Source organism: Triticum aestivum, chromosome 7A (assembly GCF_018294505.1).
Source record: "Triticum aestivum cultivar Chinese Spring chromosome 7A, IWGSC CS RefSeq v2.1, whole genome shotgun sequence".
In the NCBI taxonomy this organism is placed as follows: domain Eukaryota; kingdom Viridiplantae; phylum Streptophyta; class Magnoliopsida; order Poales; family Poaceae; genus Triticum; species Triticum aestivum.
The window spans coordinates 742,781,830-742,796,672 of record NC_057812.1 but is presented as its reverse complement, the minus strand read 5'-3'; positions in this window follow the sequence as shown (position 1 = coordinate 742,796,672).

Sequence of the window (14,843 nt, the reverse complement as noted above, 5' to 3'; positions counted from 1 at the left end):
ATGATGATCTAAAACCTTGACTAGATGTCATCAGCAATATGATCTTTTTCATAGTTTGAAGTGTCAATGCTTTATGTGATGTGATGCCCTCGGCTTTATGTGATGTGATGCCCTCAAATTTTTGACTCGGTAAAATTTACAGGCTTTGTGGTATTTCATCTCACTGGAGCCTTCGTCGTCTGGGTTTGGTCCGTGATCCTGCCGCTGCTAGACTACTTCCTCTACAGCGGAGGGTGAGCTACGAATCCACCTTCAACTCCTAGCCTCTTTTAACTAGATTGAATTTTCACATCAAGTCGCGTAACCTAGGTCTCCCGAAATGGTTGCATCGAGAAATATGCATTCAATTGCATATTTATCACCGCAACTCTTTCGGATTGTCCAGCGCTTTCCACGGACAGCCCGAGGATGTGTAGATTGGGTACGTTGTTCATGCTCTACCCCGTTCCGAGACAGGATTTCGGCGGCGCCTCCCTGTTGTTCTCCGGATGCACATTCTCTCGGCATTTTGCCGAGACGTGTATTTGGAGAACAGCGGGGAGGTGCTGCCGAAATTTTGTCTCGGAATGGGGTAGAGCATGGACAACGTACTCAATCTACACATTCTCGGGTGGGATTAGGACCCATCTTTACCTATTAGAGATGTAGGTGGATTAAATGTCGTTTCTCGTCAACCTTGTAAAAAATAAAATATTGATGTGAGTAATTTAAATGAATCCTTAATTTTGTTGTGTGGCTTCCAATAAAGCAGAGATGGCAGATAATCAGTGGATGTATAGTGGGTTTTTCCGTCGGAATCAAGTAACAACAGAGTGGGTCGAGAAAACTGATGTGTTTTTGAAAGAGATATTCCGTAGTCCAATGAGGATGGTGCCAGAATGCCCGTGTGCCAGATGTAAGAGGCGTATCCGCAGAGATAAGAGTGAGATGACTAAGCACCTTCGCACGCATGGATTTATGCCCAACTTTAATATGCCGATAAACTTTGCCCAGCGGGACCGTGGTAGAGAGGATGTGATACGACAACGCGTCGCTGGTTATGAGGACGATGGGGTTAGAGACATGCTAGATGATGTCTTTGCTGCACAGCCGACACCTCCGTCACATTCAGCGAATGAACCGGAGGAGCCGGAGGAAACCGCAAAGGCCTTCCTGGAAATCTTGGCCTCGTCAAAGAAACCTCTCTATGAGGGTGCCAAGCTGTCTGTGCTGGATGCCATCTCGCAACTGATGGCAGTCAAGGCTGAGTACGGCTGTAGCCGAGGTTGCTTCGAAGCATTTCTGGGAGTATGGGCTAACAGCCTGCCTGAGGGCCATGAACTGCCGAAAACCATGTACGGTACGAAGAAAATCATGAAGGCGCTCTCGATGGACTATGAGAAAATACATGTTTGTCCAAAGAATTGCCTTTTGTTTAGGCATGAGTATGCGGATGACAAGTACTGTAGGAAGTGCGGTTCCTCTCGGTATATTGAGGTGGTCGATAAGCATGGTCAGAAGCAGCAGCTAAAAATCCCTGTGAAGGTTCTTCGGTATCTTGATTTTATAAAAAGACTGCAGCGCCTTTTCATCACCGAGGAGTCTGCCAAAATGATGAAGTGGCACAAGGAAGGGAAAAGGTACAATCCAAAAAAAATTGTACATCCATCAGGAGGTGAAGCATGGAAGTCATTCGATATAGAGTACCCGGAGGAAGCAGCCGAGGCTGGGAATGTCAGAATTGCTATAACAGGTGATGGGTTCAATCCATATGGTATGTCGTCTAATCCATACAGCTGTTGGCCCGTATTTGTTATTCCGCTGAATCTCCCTCCCGGCGCCATAATGCAACGCAAGACCATGTTCCTGTCGCTTATAATTCCGGGGCCTGAATATCCGGGGAAGAATTTGAGTGTGTTTATGCAGCCGTTGGTGGATGATTTGCACCATTCTTGGTACTTCCCGAGGTTGACATACGACCGACATCTGCAGAAAAATTTCTTGATGAAAGTTTGGCTACAATATTGCATGCATGACTTTCCCGGTTATGCCTTGTTCTGCGGATGGTGTACAAGTGGAAAGATGCCTTGCCCAGTGTGCATGCAGGCCTTGATTTTCATTTGGCTGAAGAAGGGTGGCAAGTATGTTGCATTTGACCTGCATCGACAGTTCCTCCCTCCAGACCATCCTGATAGGGAAGACAAGAAGAACTTCACAAAAGGCAAAGTTGTCCATGAAGTAAACGAGATTCCAACGTTTTCTGGTGCGGATGTGCTTGCTCAGCTGAAAGCTCTTAAGCCTGCCGGTGAGGGGAAAGGCAAAGGCAAAGGCAAAGGCAAAGGCAAAGCCACAGGCGAAGACGAGGGCGAGGGCAAAGGAAAAAGTAAAGGGAAATTTTTTGAAGGATATGGTGAGACGCACAACTGGACTCACATTACCCCCTTCACGCAGCTTCCCTATTTTAAGGACCTCAAACTTCCATACAACATAGACGTGATGCACACCGAAAAGAATGTCGCAGAGTCCCTTTTTCACACGATCCTCAACATTCCTGATAAGACAAAGGATAATGTTAATGCTAGAGTTGATCAACAGAATATTTGCGATAGACCACGTCTACACATGCAGCCTCCCACAGGCAGTCGAAAATCTTGGTTCAAGCCAGATGCTGACTTCGTACTTAAAAAGGATCATAAGATGGAGACATTCAAGTGGCTGAAACACGTCGTGAAGTTCACTGATGGTTATGCGTCGAATATAAGTAAGGGGGTCAATCTTTCAACGGGCAGAGTGACCGGGCTCAAGAGTCATGACTATCATGTATGGATTGAGCGGATTATGCCGGTGATGGTTCGGGGCTATGTTCCCGAGCGTGTCTGGCGTGTGCTTGCGGAGTTAAGCCATTTCTTCCGCACGCTTTGTGCTAAAGAAGTATGTCCTGAGAAGATAAAAGAAATGCATAAGAAGGCGCCGGAGTTGATATGCAAGCTAGAGAAGATCTTCCCGCCAGGCTTCTTTACTCCGATGACACATCTCCTTTTGCACCTCCCGAACGAGGTATTGTTGGGGGGCCCTGTGCAGAATCGTTGGCAGTACGGCCCTGAGAGACAGAACAAGCATCTGAGACAGAAATGTGGAAACAAAGCTAAGATTGAAGCTTCCATAGCTGAGGCAGTTATCCTAGAGGAGGTGGCAGACCTCAGGACAGCCTACTATCCGGACCATGTTCCCACGTTGCACAATAAGGTGTCTCGATACAATACAGAAGAACCCAAGTATAAACCCAAGTTGCCTCTATTCATCGGGCAAGGTAGTAGGGCTGGATGCTCGAAATCTTATCTCATGCCACGAGATGAGTGGGAGGATGTCATGTTCTATATCTTGCACAACATCAAGGAAGTTGAGGATGAGTGGATGAGGTAATACCTTTGCACCATTCTTTTAGTCAATTCGTTATGTTCACTTTGCCTAGTTCTTATACCGCTTTTTTATTGTAGTCGATTCGTTGAAGAAGAATGGACGGGAATGCTGCCTCCTTCTGAAGCGGAGGCACTTGCTCTTCTCCGAAAGGGTGCTGATGGAAGGAAAAATTTCGTTGCGTGGTTCATCGAGAAAGTAATTTTTCACACTTTCAATTAAACTCATGCACCCTATAATTTCAATTAAACTCATGCACCCTATAATTTCAATTAAACTCATGCACCCTATAATTTCAATTAAACTTGTAGGGAAATGATCCGACCGAATCAATGGATGAAGAATTGAGATGGGTTTCCATGGGTTTTGATCCTGTCGTCATGACATGCGAAAAGTATGATGTGAATGGGTATCGCTTCCATACAGAGGAGCACCAGAACAGTCGGCCTGATCCCAAAACCATAAATACCGGAGTCTTCACTGAAGGAGATAATGAAGTAGATTACTACGGAAGGGTAGGAAAAATATACGAGCTTACATTCAAACGTGGCCGCGAACACCTAAGTCTCACTGTGTTCAAATGCCGATGGTTCGACCCCAAAAAGGGTCTGAGACATATGCCTTCTGTTGGTTTAGTTGAAGTTAAACCATCAACCGTCTATGCCGGAGCTGATCTCTTTATCGCCGCTACCCAGGCCACACAAGTATATTATCTGCCTTACCCATGCCAGAAAGAGTACCTAAAGGGTTGGGAAGTTGTGTTCAAGGTGTCGCCGCATGGTAAGCTACCGGACCCCGATGATGATTACTACAACATAAACCCCATGACATACGAGGGAGTGTTCTATCAAGAGGAACATGATGATGTGGTCCGAAACAACGAGGATGATGACTTGGGTTATGTTGACCTGGACCCAAACGACGACGACACATGGATTGATGGTGAGGCAGTTGTGAATCAAAGAGACATAATTATGCTTGAAAAGTTAAATGAAGACGCTGACGATGAGGAAGAGCCTCCACCTCTGTCAGACAACGAAGAAGATATGCGTGATAGTGATGATGAGACCGGTCCACAAATAGATTACAATAGTGATGATTCATATGGGTTCTAGAAAATGTAAGTTCTTTTAATGATCATTACAATAGTATGCTTAATGTGCTCTTCTGGTATTCATGTTTTTCCTGTATGCTTGTTTAATTGATATCCTTACTAGTTGTTTATTCTCTTCTCAATGCAGGTTTAATAATCATGGGCAAGTCCAGCGGCGCTAGTTTTCTCAGTAAATTTAAAGGACTTACTCGGAGTGGACGAGCCCACAAGGTTCCCTCCCAACTACGCGAGGATGACACCTCACAGGGAGGTGGAGGGGTCGGGGGAGGAGACCCTAGAGGAGGAGGCGGTGGGGGGAGAGCCCCTAGAGGAGGAGGAGGTGGGGGAGAGGCAACCGGGGCAAAAAACTTCGGGCCGTGTTTGAAATAGGAGGGTCTTCTTTGATGCCCTCCTATACAGAGGCACCTTCTGAGTCTGAGGAGGAGGAGTATGTTCCTGATGGCGAGGAGGAGGAGGCCGAGGAGGAGGGTGAGGAGGAGGAGGCCGAGGAGGAGGGTGAGGAGGAGGCCGAGGAGGGTGGAGGGGAGGTTGATCCCGCGTTGTGGGGTGACTTGCCGCCGGGTTCTTCGCAGGGGTGGTTGTGTGGTAATGCCGGACTACCTACACCACCTTCTATCGAGGAGCACAAGTGGCTCATTGAACCTGTGGGGACAGAGTAAGTGCCTCTCAATCATATTTTCAACACATGACAACATTTTCTTATTGTACACATGGCAATCATTTGATTCTTTAACAGAAACTGGATCCTTCACGGAAAGGGCCATAAACCGAACAGCCTTATCACTGTCCTGTTGAAGGAGTTTTGGCCTGGCCTATTCTGCCCGCGGCCAGACAGGGACCCGCAGCAGCGGGTTTTGGCCACGAGCTGGGCCCACTACGAGGCTTGCAGCAACGCGGAGTACGGGACGACCGCTAAGGCCGTGATCACCAAATTTTGGGTAAGTTCTCTTCTGAATCACTTGTCTTCAGTTTCGTCATAGTTTATCATTGAATCACTCAACTCATGCCTTGTTTGCTTCTGGTTTTTGCATGATTGCAGCAACTCTATAGAGTTCTTGACGAGCACAAGGCCAGAGCCGACGTGCTCTTGCTTGCGGCTGCGAAGAAGAAAGCTCGTCAGTTGCAGTACGAGGTGCGCTGGGTTGCCGTCTCGCAGTACTACCACTACTACCTGCACCAAAAGATGCCCAAAACTCAAGCGCAGAAGCTACGACTTACCTTGAGCAAGGGGCAGTTCATGATGGTAACTATTACTAACTTTTCATTGTTTCAAGCAGTCAACTATATGTTTCGTGCTCACATGTCATGCTTCCAAAATTTACATAGGTTGTTCCTCGTTGGTGCTATGGAAGGCATGACGGATGGGCGAGTTTGGTGGATAGGTGGCTCGGCGCCGATGCAGAGTTTGCTGCCAAGAGCATCAAGGCCCAGGCTAACCGTGCAGACGACGGGACACACGGCCAAGGAAACAGGAACCACTGGGGCTTCAAGGCCATTAAGGTATATCTATGTGCATGATGCATTTTTGTTCTTCTTTACGTCATGTTCTTATGTATGGCTGACTTCTATTTGACGTTGTAGGAGGACAAGTTGAAGAGGCCGCTCTCAGACATGGAGTCGTGGAAGCTGGCCCGCGAGCGGAGTCATCGCAAGGAGGGCGAGAGCCAGTACTACGGCAAGACCGAGGAGCACCTGGGGTCTTACATTCATCACTATCAAGAGTTGCATCCGGATGTTCCTGTTGCTGAGGTCACCCAGTCTCAGATTGACGACACGGCGGTGGTGGCCATCCAGGGGAAGAAGAATGGCCGGTATCCGTGTTTCGATGGCTTGATCACTCCTTCGATCTCGTACACACGGCTTCGGGCTAGCAACCCGAGCCAGTTAGAGAGTACGGGGCGTTCACAGACTCCCTTAGCCCGCCAGCATGCTGTAAGTACTTCCTCTTTATCTTTTTCCATATTGCATTCTCAGATTATTTTCAGCATTGCTCACTTAGGAACAACCTAAATTATGTAGGCATATAAGGAGTTTGTCGAGCATAGGAATCTCGAGGTGCGGGAGTACTTGAAACGAGTGAAGGCAAACGATGATTACAACCGTCAGATGATGACGGTTAGTTTTGCCCTCTTAAAACCAACCTAAATTTTTGCACTTTCATTCCTTCTGATCTTCTAGTTTGCTTGTTTAACTAACATTCAGGCTATGTTGGCGTCTTGGACTAACCTCACGGATCCACCACAAATGGGACCCCCACCACCACCTGCGGGAGAACCCCCACACGCGCCCACGTTCGATGAATGGGTGGCACTAGGAAGTGATGGTTCGGTTAGTACATTTGCCTAACTACTAGAAAACTAGTTCTCGTTCATGAAACACTATCATATCATATTTACCGTTAGAATCTTTTCTGAAACATGTAGGGGACCGGTGGCTCGACTCCTGCTCCATCGACCCCAGTCACTCCGATCTTGCAGAGTGGTGGTGGTCGCGATGACGGTTTTGGCGGAGGTGGTGCTTTTGACGGAGGTGGTGGTGGTTATGGCGGAGGTGGTGCTTTTGGTGGGGGTGCTCTTGCTTGATGATTCCATGCATGTGGCCATCGTGCCATGCCTTTCATATTCCTACTTTTATCATGTTTCATGTCTTGCACTACTTTTATGTTCATGAACTTCCATCGGTGATGATCTTTAGATGATGTGATGAACTTGAGTATGTTTAGATGATGATGGTGAACTTGAGTATGTTTAGATGAACTTGAGTATGTTCACATGATGAATTGTCATATTTCTGCATAATTTCATATTGTTCTGTTTTCAAATGCTGTCAAATGAATTGGAAAAGAGAAAACAGGAAAAATAAAAAAAACAAAAAAAAAACTATGCCTACGGGAAAGCCGTCGGCATATATACGCCCAGGAGTTACCAGGGCTTGCCACGTGGCAAACTATGCCGACGGCTTTGCCGTAGGCATAGCCTTGCTGCCAGGAGAAACCAGGAGCTGCCACGTGGCAGACATATGCCGACGGCTTTGCCGTAGGCATAGCCCTGCCGCCAGGAGAAGCCGGGGGACGACACGTGGCGCAGGTATGCCGACGGCTAGGTCGTCGGCATAGATTTCCATCTATGCCGACAGCCAAGCCGTCGGCATACCTGCGCCACGTGTCGTCTCCGGAATCGCGCCATGTGTCGTCTCCTGAATCGTGCTGTTGACGGCGCCGTCCGTTGCCGTCAGACGGAAAACAACGCCGACAGCTATACTATGCCGACGGCTATCCCACGGCCGTCGGCATAAGCACCTATGCCGACGGCTATACTACGCCGACGGTCTGACACATCTACGCCGACGTGATCTACGCCGACGGGGCTATGCCGACGGCGGCCGTAGGCATAGATCTATGCCGACGGCAAAGGACCTATGCCGACGGCCCTGGGCCGTAGGCATAGCCCGCGAGTCCGGTAGTGTTGGACAGCTCCACGGCCACGCAAGGGCCCTTGGCCATGGCCCCCGCCTCCTCCTCGCCGGCGGCGTACGAGCCATGCTTGCGCTTGAGCCGCTCGTTGCGCCCCGCGGAGTAGAGGTCGTAGAGCCTGCGCCTCTCGAACAGCTGGCTGGTCGGCGCCACCGCCGCTGCCCAGTCGTCCGTGCTCGCGTCGGTGAGGTCGAAAGGCGCCTCGTCGTCGGCGTCATGGAAGTGGAGGTTCTCCTTTCCCGCAGCCCTTGTGGCAACGGTGAAGTACGGCTTGGGGCGCGGGCTGGTCTCAAGGTAGGAGGGGTAGGACGGCGGCGGCAAAGCGTAGATGGACAAGCACGTCGGCTGTCTGAGCTTTCTTGCTATATCATGCACAACGGACGGATCAGTACAACGAGAACATGGAGCTCGGGCGTCCACACGAATTGGTTACCGCCAGCCTCGTTGATGCTGGTGCATGCGTGCGTGGGAGCTTGCTAAGTGGGAATCCCACTTGTCCTACTTAATCCATATTAGTTCTTGGTGGGATGCCCACTTTCTCTACCAAACTGTGTTGGGATTTGGTGGAATGATGGTGGGACTCCCAACTATAGTCCCACCTGCAGCCTGACACGCATCGAATCGTACGTAAAATTGACCCACTCGTTGCATGAGCACAAAAAGTGGACCCACAACTTATGGTAAAAGGAAACCACTTGAAAAAAATACGCATCGTATCTCCCTAATCTCCAGAAAATCAGCTAACCAATTTAATTGCGGAAATGTTAACGCCCACACGTGTGGGCGTTTGCACATCGCCCACACGCCTCCATCACCACTCATTTTGCCACGTATGAATAGATGACATCAGCAGAATTTTTTTTGGTTTTCGACTTAAAAATGTTGTATCTCCTAAATAAAAAAGCGAACTAAAAATCCGTTTTCACCATTAAATCCGTCTCGACGAGATCTCCAAAACTAGACCCCATGTTGATATGTTTCGACGAATTATCTTTTTTGCCAGAAGTTGCCACGATGTTTACACTGCAGTTGCCATAGGGCTTAAACTAAAGTTGCCATGTGGCAATTTTAGTTTGTAGATCATGGCAATTTTAGTATTTTGATGATGGTAACTCCAGTACTTTGACCATGAAAATTATTTTTTGTATGAACCATGGCAATTTTACGTGCATGTATCATGGCAATTTTAGTTTATGGTTCATGGCAAGTCTAGTTTCTTAATTCCTTGTTTTATAAATGTCAAAAATTACTTTTAAATGTAGAAGAAAATAGCTGAAACATATCATGGCAACTTCAGTGTAAACATCATGGCAATTCATATGCAATAGACATGGCAACTTTTAATCCAATTTTTTTTCATCAAAACATATCAACATGGGATCTAGTTTTGAAGATCTCATCACGAGGGATTTAATGGTGAAAACGGATTTTCAATCGGATTTTTCGTTTAAGAGATAAAACATTTTAAAAACTGAAAATCCAAAAAGATTCCTGCATGCATGCATGCGATGACGTGGTAATCTGTTTATATTAGAGACGTGTGGTGCGTCTCCCTTCCTGTCATACGTGTGTCAGTTAGCGCGACCCTTTAATTGTCCCCCCTTCCCCCCTACAAAATCTCTCCAGAAGTTCCAACCCATCCAACCAAGCGGCCACGAATGGTAGCGACGAACCACTGAGCAGATAAGGGCACCGTCGCCGTGTCTCTTCGGCGGATCGGAGGTGATGATGACGCCAGCACGGCGGCTGCGCCGTTGTCTAGAAGACACTGGATCTGGCTTCTCAAAGAAGGGAAATCCCAATGCTGCACATTCGACCGGCGATCCAGAACCACAAGTGAGCGAATGGTATGAACTTTCTGTCGCTTTCTCCCGTTCCTTCTTCTTGGCCCGGCGGCTCACTCCTCCGGCATGGCATCATTGGCATGGCAGGAGGGACTGGGCCAACCTGATGACGGTGTTCATCAAGGACATCGCAGGCCGGCTGCTCTCTGTCGACGTGTCCGAGTACCTGCGCTTCCGGGCCGTGTGCCGCTCCTGGCGTGAGCTAACGGACGACCCACGGGCGTGCGGCGTCCTAGACAACCGGTTCCGGCCCCGCTACTGGTTCCCCCTGTCCAAGCAGGCAGCGTCCCCCTCGAGCCTCCGCCTCAAGAACATAGCCACTGGCGCCCGCCTCGGGCTGGACCTCCCCGTGCTCACGACCAGCCACCTCCTCAGCTATGTCGACGGCCTCTTCGTCCTCTATGACAAGGCCACCGGCGCCATCCGCCTCATCCACCCGCTCACCGGCGAGCTCGCCGAGTTTCCTGTCATCACAAACGTGCGGGACCACAGTGGCACCCGCATTTCCATGGATGCGTTCAGGTCCCGGTTCCCCTCCCAGCGCACGGTGCTCACCATGACCAGAGCCGGCATCGACGAGTCCACCTCGCCGCCGACCCTGCAGCTCCCGGTATGGGAGGAGGCATGGCTGGTCCTCCTCGCCAAGACTGGAGATGCGCACTGGGTGCCCTACCCTCCCCGCAAGTCAATGAACCAGCAAATGGGCATGCTCCGTTATACATATCTTTGTGCCGGACAGCCGCTGCATCAACGGGTCTCCATTGATGAAAGTATAATGGAAATGTATGATCCCTTGGAACTTGGAAGTTCAGTGAAAATAGGACAAATAAGGCCAGCATAGAAAGGCGGAAGAACTCCTGCATGCGCAATGGTCGTCAACAGCGTTTCTGCTCCGGTGCTCCCCCGGGCTGAACGCCGAGTGGGAAAAACACAAGGACGGTTCAGATGCGTCGATGGCGGTTCGTAAAGAGGGGCACGATAGTCATTTCAGGTGGGCGTAGCGCGCGCGTAGACAAGTCGTAGAGCCCTGTACGCGCCCGTGCCGGCCCGTGTACAATTGTACGCCGGGCATGTACGTGCATTATACGTTGGCGGTTCCATTTCCCCGCGGTCGTGCGCGTGCACGTGTGCGTGGATATTTTCCCAAAAAAGGCCCCTAGTATAAGAGGTGGGGAACTGGCACCGGCCGCATCGCCCACCCAATTTCCCCCAAATCGCCTCCCTCTCCCTCGTCTCTCCTCTGCCTCATCGGCTCCCTCACCGGCCACCCCACCTGCTCGCTCACCACCACCACCTCCCTCTCTCCTCCTTCTTGCTTCTGGCTCGGATGGAGCAAGGCCGTGGCGAAGCCGCCGTCGCAGATGGAGATCTGGAGAGGAAGCCCTCCGTTTCTAGTTACCCCCATTAAGCAGTAGATTTAGGTGTTATGGTTTTTTGTTGTTGCTAGTTGTTGCATCGATCCCCTTCTGATAATTAGGGTTTTTAGATGTTTGATTGATTTGTAGTGAAGGTTAAGTTTGGATTCTGTGATTGAATCATCCAGTAGATCTACTAGTTAGGGTTTTTAATTAGATGTTTAGTTGGTGGTTTTTTGTATTGGATTCAATTATAGCCACTGATATGTCGTTTTTTTTGTATTGGATTAATTTATAGGAAGTTATATGTAGAATCTGTGATTGAATCATCCAATGGATGTAGTAGTTATGGTTTTTTAATTAGATGTTTAGTTAGGTTATTTATATTAGAATCTGGATTGCTGCATGTTCTCAGATTCTGTTCTGTGCTGTACATGTTGTTAGATTTGTTGTGCATATTCCCTCAGTGGGCCACAGCAAGGGCTGAGCAGCCACCCAGTGTATCTATTAAAGTTTATATTATACAAATGAGGATTAAATCCTACTTCCTTCATTTAAAGTGTATCAATTAATTGTTGAAATGAACACAGTACATTTAACTAGTGCGCAATTTCAAAATAGTTAGGAGCTTCACTTCATTATCCATAAACTAAAATTGTAGGTAGGTTTATTTTTGATCTGTAGGATTGCTGTAGTTATAAAGTAAACCATAAGTAGGTTTGCTAGACATGCAAATATGCCAGATGACCAAGTCACATTAAATTTATGTTGCATAACTCCATGCATGAATGTCATATGAAATGGTTTTACACCTAGCACCAAAAATTGCACAAAGATTTCCTTTCCTGAAGCTCATGGCATTACAATATACCATCCAATATACGGTTCAGAGAATAGGGCAGCTGATGCACCACTATGTACATTACATGAGCCAGATGAAATAAATGCAATTACTTGTTGTCAACCACAATGGGTCACTAATATAGTTGCAGGGTACATCAAAGATTGTACTACCTCCATTGGCAGACCTGAGCACTCACAAGATTATTGTTGGTGCCCAGGCTGGCATTATAGTTTGAAGGACCATAGTCAGCATGATCTAAAATTTTAGTTTGACTAAGCTATCATTGTAGAATGCTTGACCTTTGGATACAGTTTAATTTTAGGTCAAAGTATCATTTTAGGTTATTAGAAGCACATTGCAGATTGCTTGACGTTTGCATACTGTGTTATCTAGTTATTAGTATAATTGAATTAATTACTTATATTGCAGAATGAGGAAGCTGCTGGCAACAAGAGGAAGCTGGACATCGCTGGGTTCGACGACCCGTCTGATTCTGACGGCGACGAGGAGGTAACCCCAAGTTGTTTTTTGTCTGTTTATTAATCTGTGTGAGATGTTGTTTGTTTATGATGCCCTATATGAATGCCTCTAAATTGGAATGTTATGTAGTTTATTCATTGATATCATAAAGTTGTGTTGTTTGGTCAATAATTAGCTCTAAATGGCATATTTGTGGTCTTTGATCATGAAACCATATCTGAATGCACATAAATGGAAATATTATGATGTTTGTCCATTGAATTATTCTAAACTGGAAAGTTTTGTTATATTTTCAATTAATTCCTCCAAAAGTTGTGTTGTTTGTGCATTAATTAGCTGTAAATGGGATATATGTGATGTTTTTTCATGAAACCATATATGAATGCATATAAATGGAACTATTTTGTTGTTTGTCCATTAAATTCTTCTACATGAAACTATTCTGTTGTTTGTGCATTAATTAGCTGTAAATGGGCTATTATTTTTGTTTGTTCATTAAATTCCAGTAAATGGCAATTATCTGATGTTTTTTAATTACATTACTCTAAATGGGAAGTATGTATTTATGCAAATCATTTGTATGTGGAGTAAAACTCTGGAGATGAGGTGGTAGAGTGGAACCACAAGTCCTTCATTGAGCATGAAGCCAACAAGATCAGGGAGAAGGGGAAGGCGACGTACTACAAGTGGGGCAAGTTCAGGTGCCCATACTGCACCACTAAGCCAATTCCCAAGGATGGGATGTATGAGCACCTTATGTCGCATGCTCGCGGTTTAAAGAAGACTGGGAGCAACGTGAAGATCAGGGCAGAGCATGCAGCCCTCCTGAAGGCTATGGGTCCCGTCTAGTCACCCTCTGTGAAGCTGGTAGTGGTACTAATCATCAGTATAGTTGATGATGTTTAACTTTTGCGCTAGTATGGTGGTGAACTGTGAATCTGGAAGGTAGAAGTGTTTGTCAACTGTTAAGTAGTATGGCAAACTCTTAAGTAGTATGGCAGACTCTTAAGTATGGCAGAGACTTAGTTAATTTAGTATTTCTCTGAAGTTTATCAACTGTCTAGATGCAGGTCAGCTATGCTTTGTTGCAGTGTTTATATTTTGATGCTGCAATGATCACGGTAGGTGCTTAAATGTTGCTTGACAGATGAGACATGCTGCATACAATGGGCATGTGCTTGGTAATGGTTTGTGCAAAGAACAAGCCTTATCTACATAGGATAGATAGTAAAAAACATTGACTTGAGGTTTTCATAAGTTAGCATGATCGAATCTCCCATTACAAATATATTATTAAATTTAGAAAATGTTGAAAATCATTTTTTGTTAATGTTCTTAAGTTAACATGATTGAATATTCCATTTAAGATATATTATAAAAATTGGAAAATGTTGAAAATCCTTTTTTGTCAATGTTCATAAGTGAGCAGGATTGAATATTCCATTCGAAATATATTATAAGAATTAGAATATTTTGAAAATCTTTTTTTTGTCAATGTTCATAAGTTAGCAAGATTGAACCTTCCATTTCTAATATATTTTATAAAGTAGAAATGTGGAGGTGGTCGATAAAATCACCGCCTTCTGGAGGGACCATTTGGTCTAACTTACATGGTGATTTTTTGCACCACCTCTTAATCACCCAAATTTTCTTTTACATGGTGACCCACATGTGCCAAATATGGCTATCAAAGAAAATTTTGAAAAATGAAATTTTACAATGCCCCCTTGAGGTATAGACCGATGTTTGGACCAGTCATTCTATATGGCAGTATAAATTCAAAAAAAATTAAAAAAGTATATAAAACCTTTGAAACCTAGCTTTGTTTGTGGAAGAGGTCATGTGTGCAAAAGTTGAAGTGATTTGGAGGTGGTCGAAAAAATCACCGCATTCCGGAGGGACCATTTGGTCTAACTTAAGATAGTTTTTGAGCAAAAGTCATTTTTTCCACCACCTCCAAATCACCCAAGTTTTCTTTTACATGGTGACCCACATGTGACAAACATGGCTATCAAAGAAAATTTGGAAAAAATAAATTTTACAATGCCCCCTTGAGGTATAGACCGATGTGTGGACCAGTCACTCTATAGGGCAGTATAAATTAAAAAAAATAAAAAAAATAAAATCTTGGAAACCTAGCTTTGTTTGTGGAAGAGGTCATGTGTGCAAAAGTTGAGGTGATTTGGAGGTGGTCGAAAAAATCACCGCATTTCGGAGGGACCATTTGGTCTAACTTAAGCCAATTTTAGAGCAAAGGTGATTTTTTCCACCACCTCCAAATCACCCACATTTTCTTGTACATGGTGACCCACGTGTGCCAAACATGTCTATGAAAGAA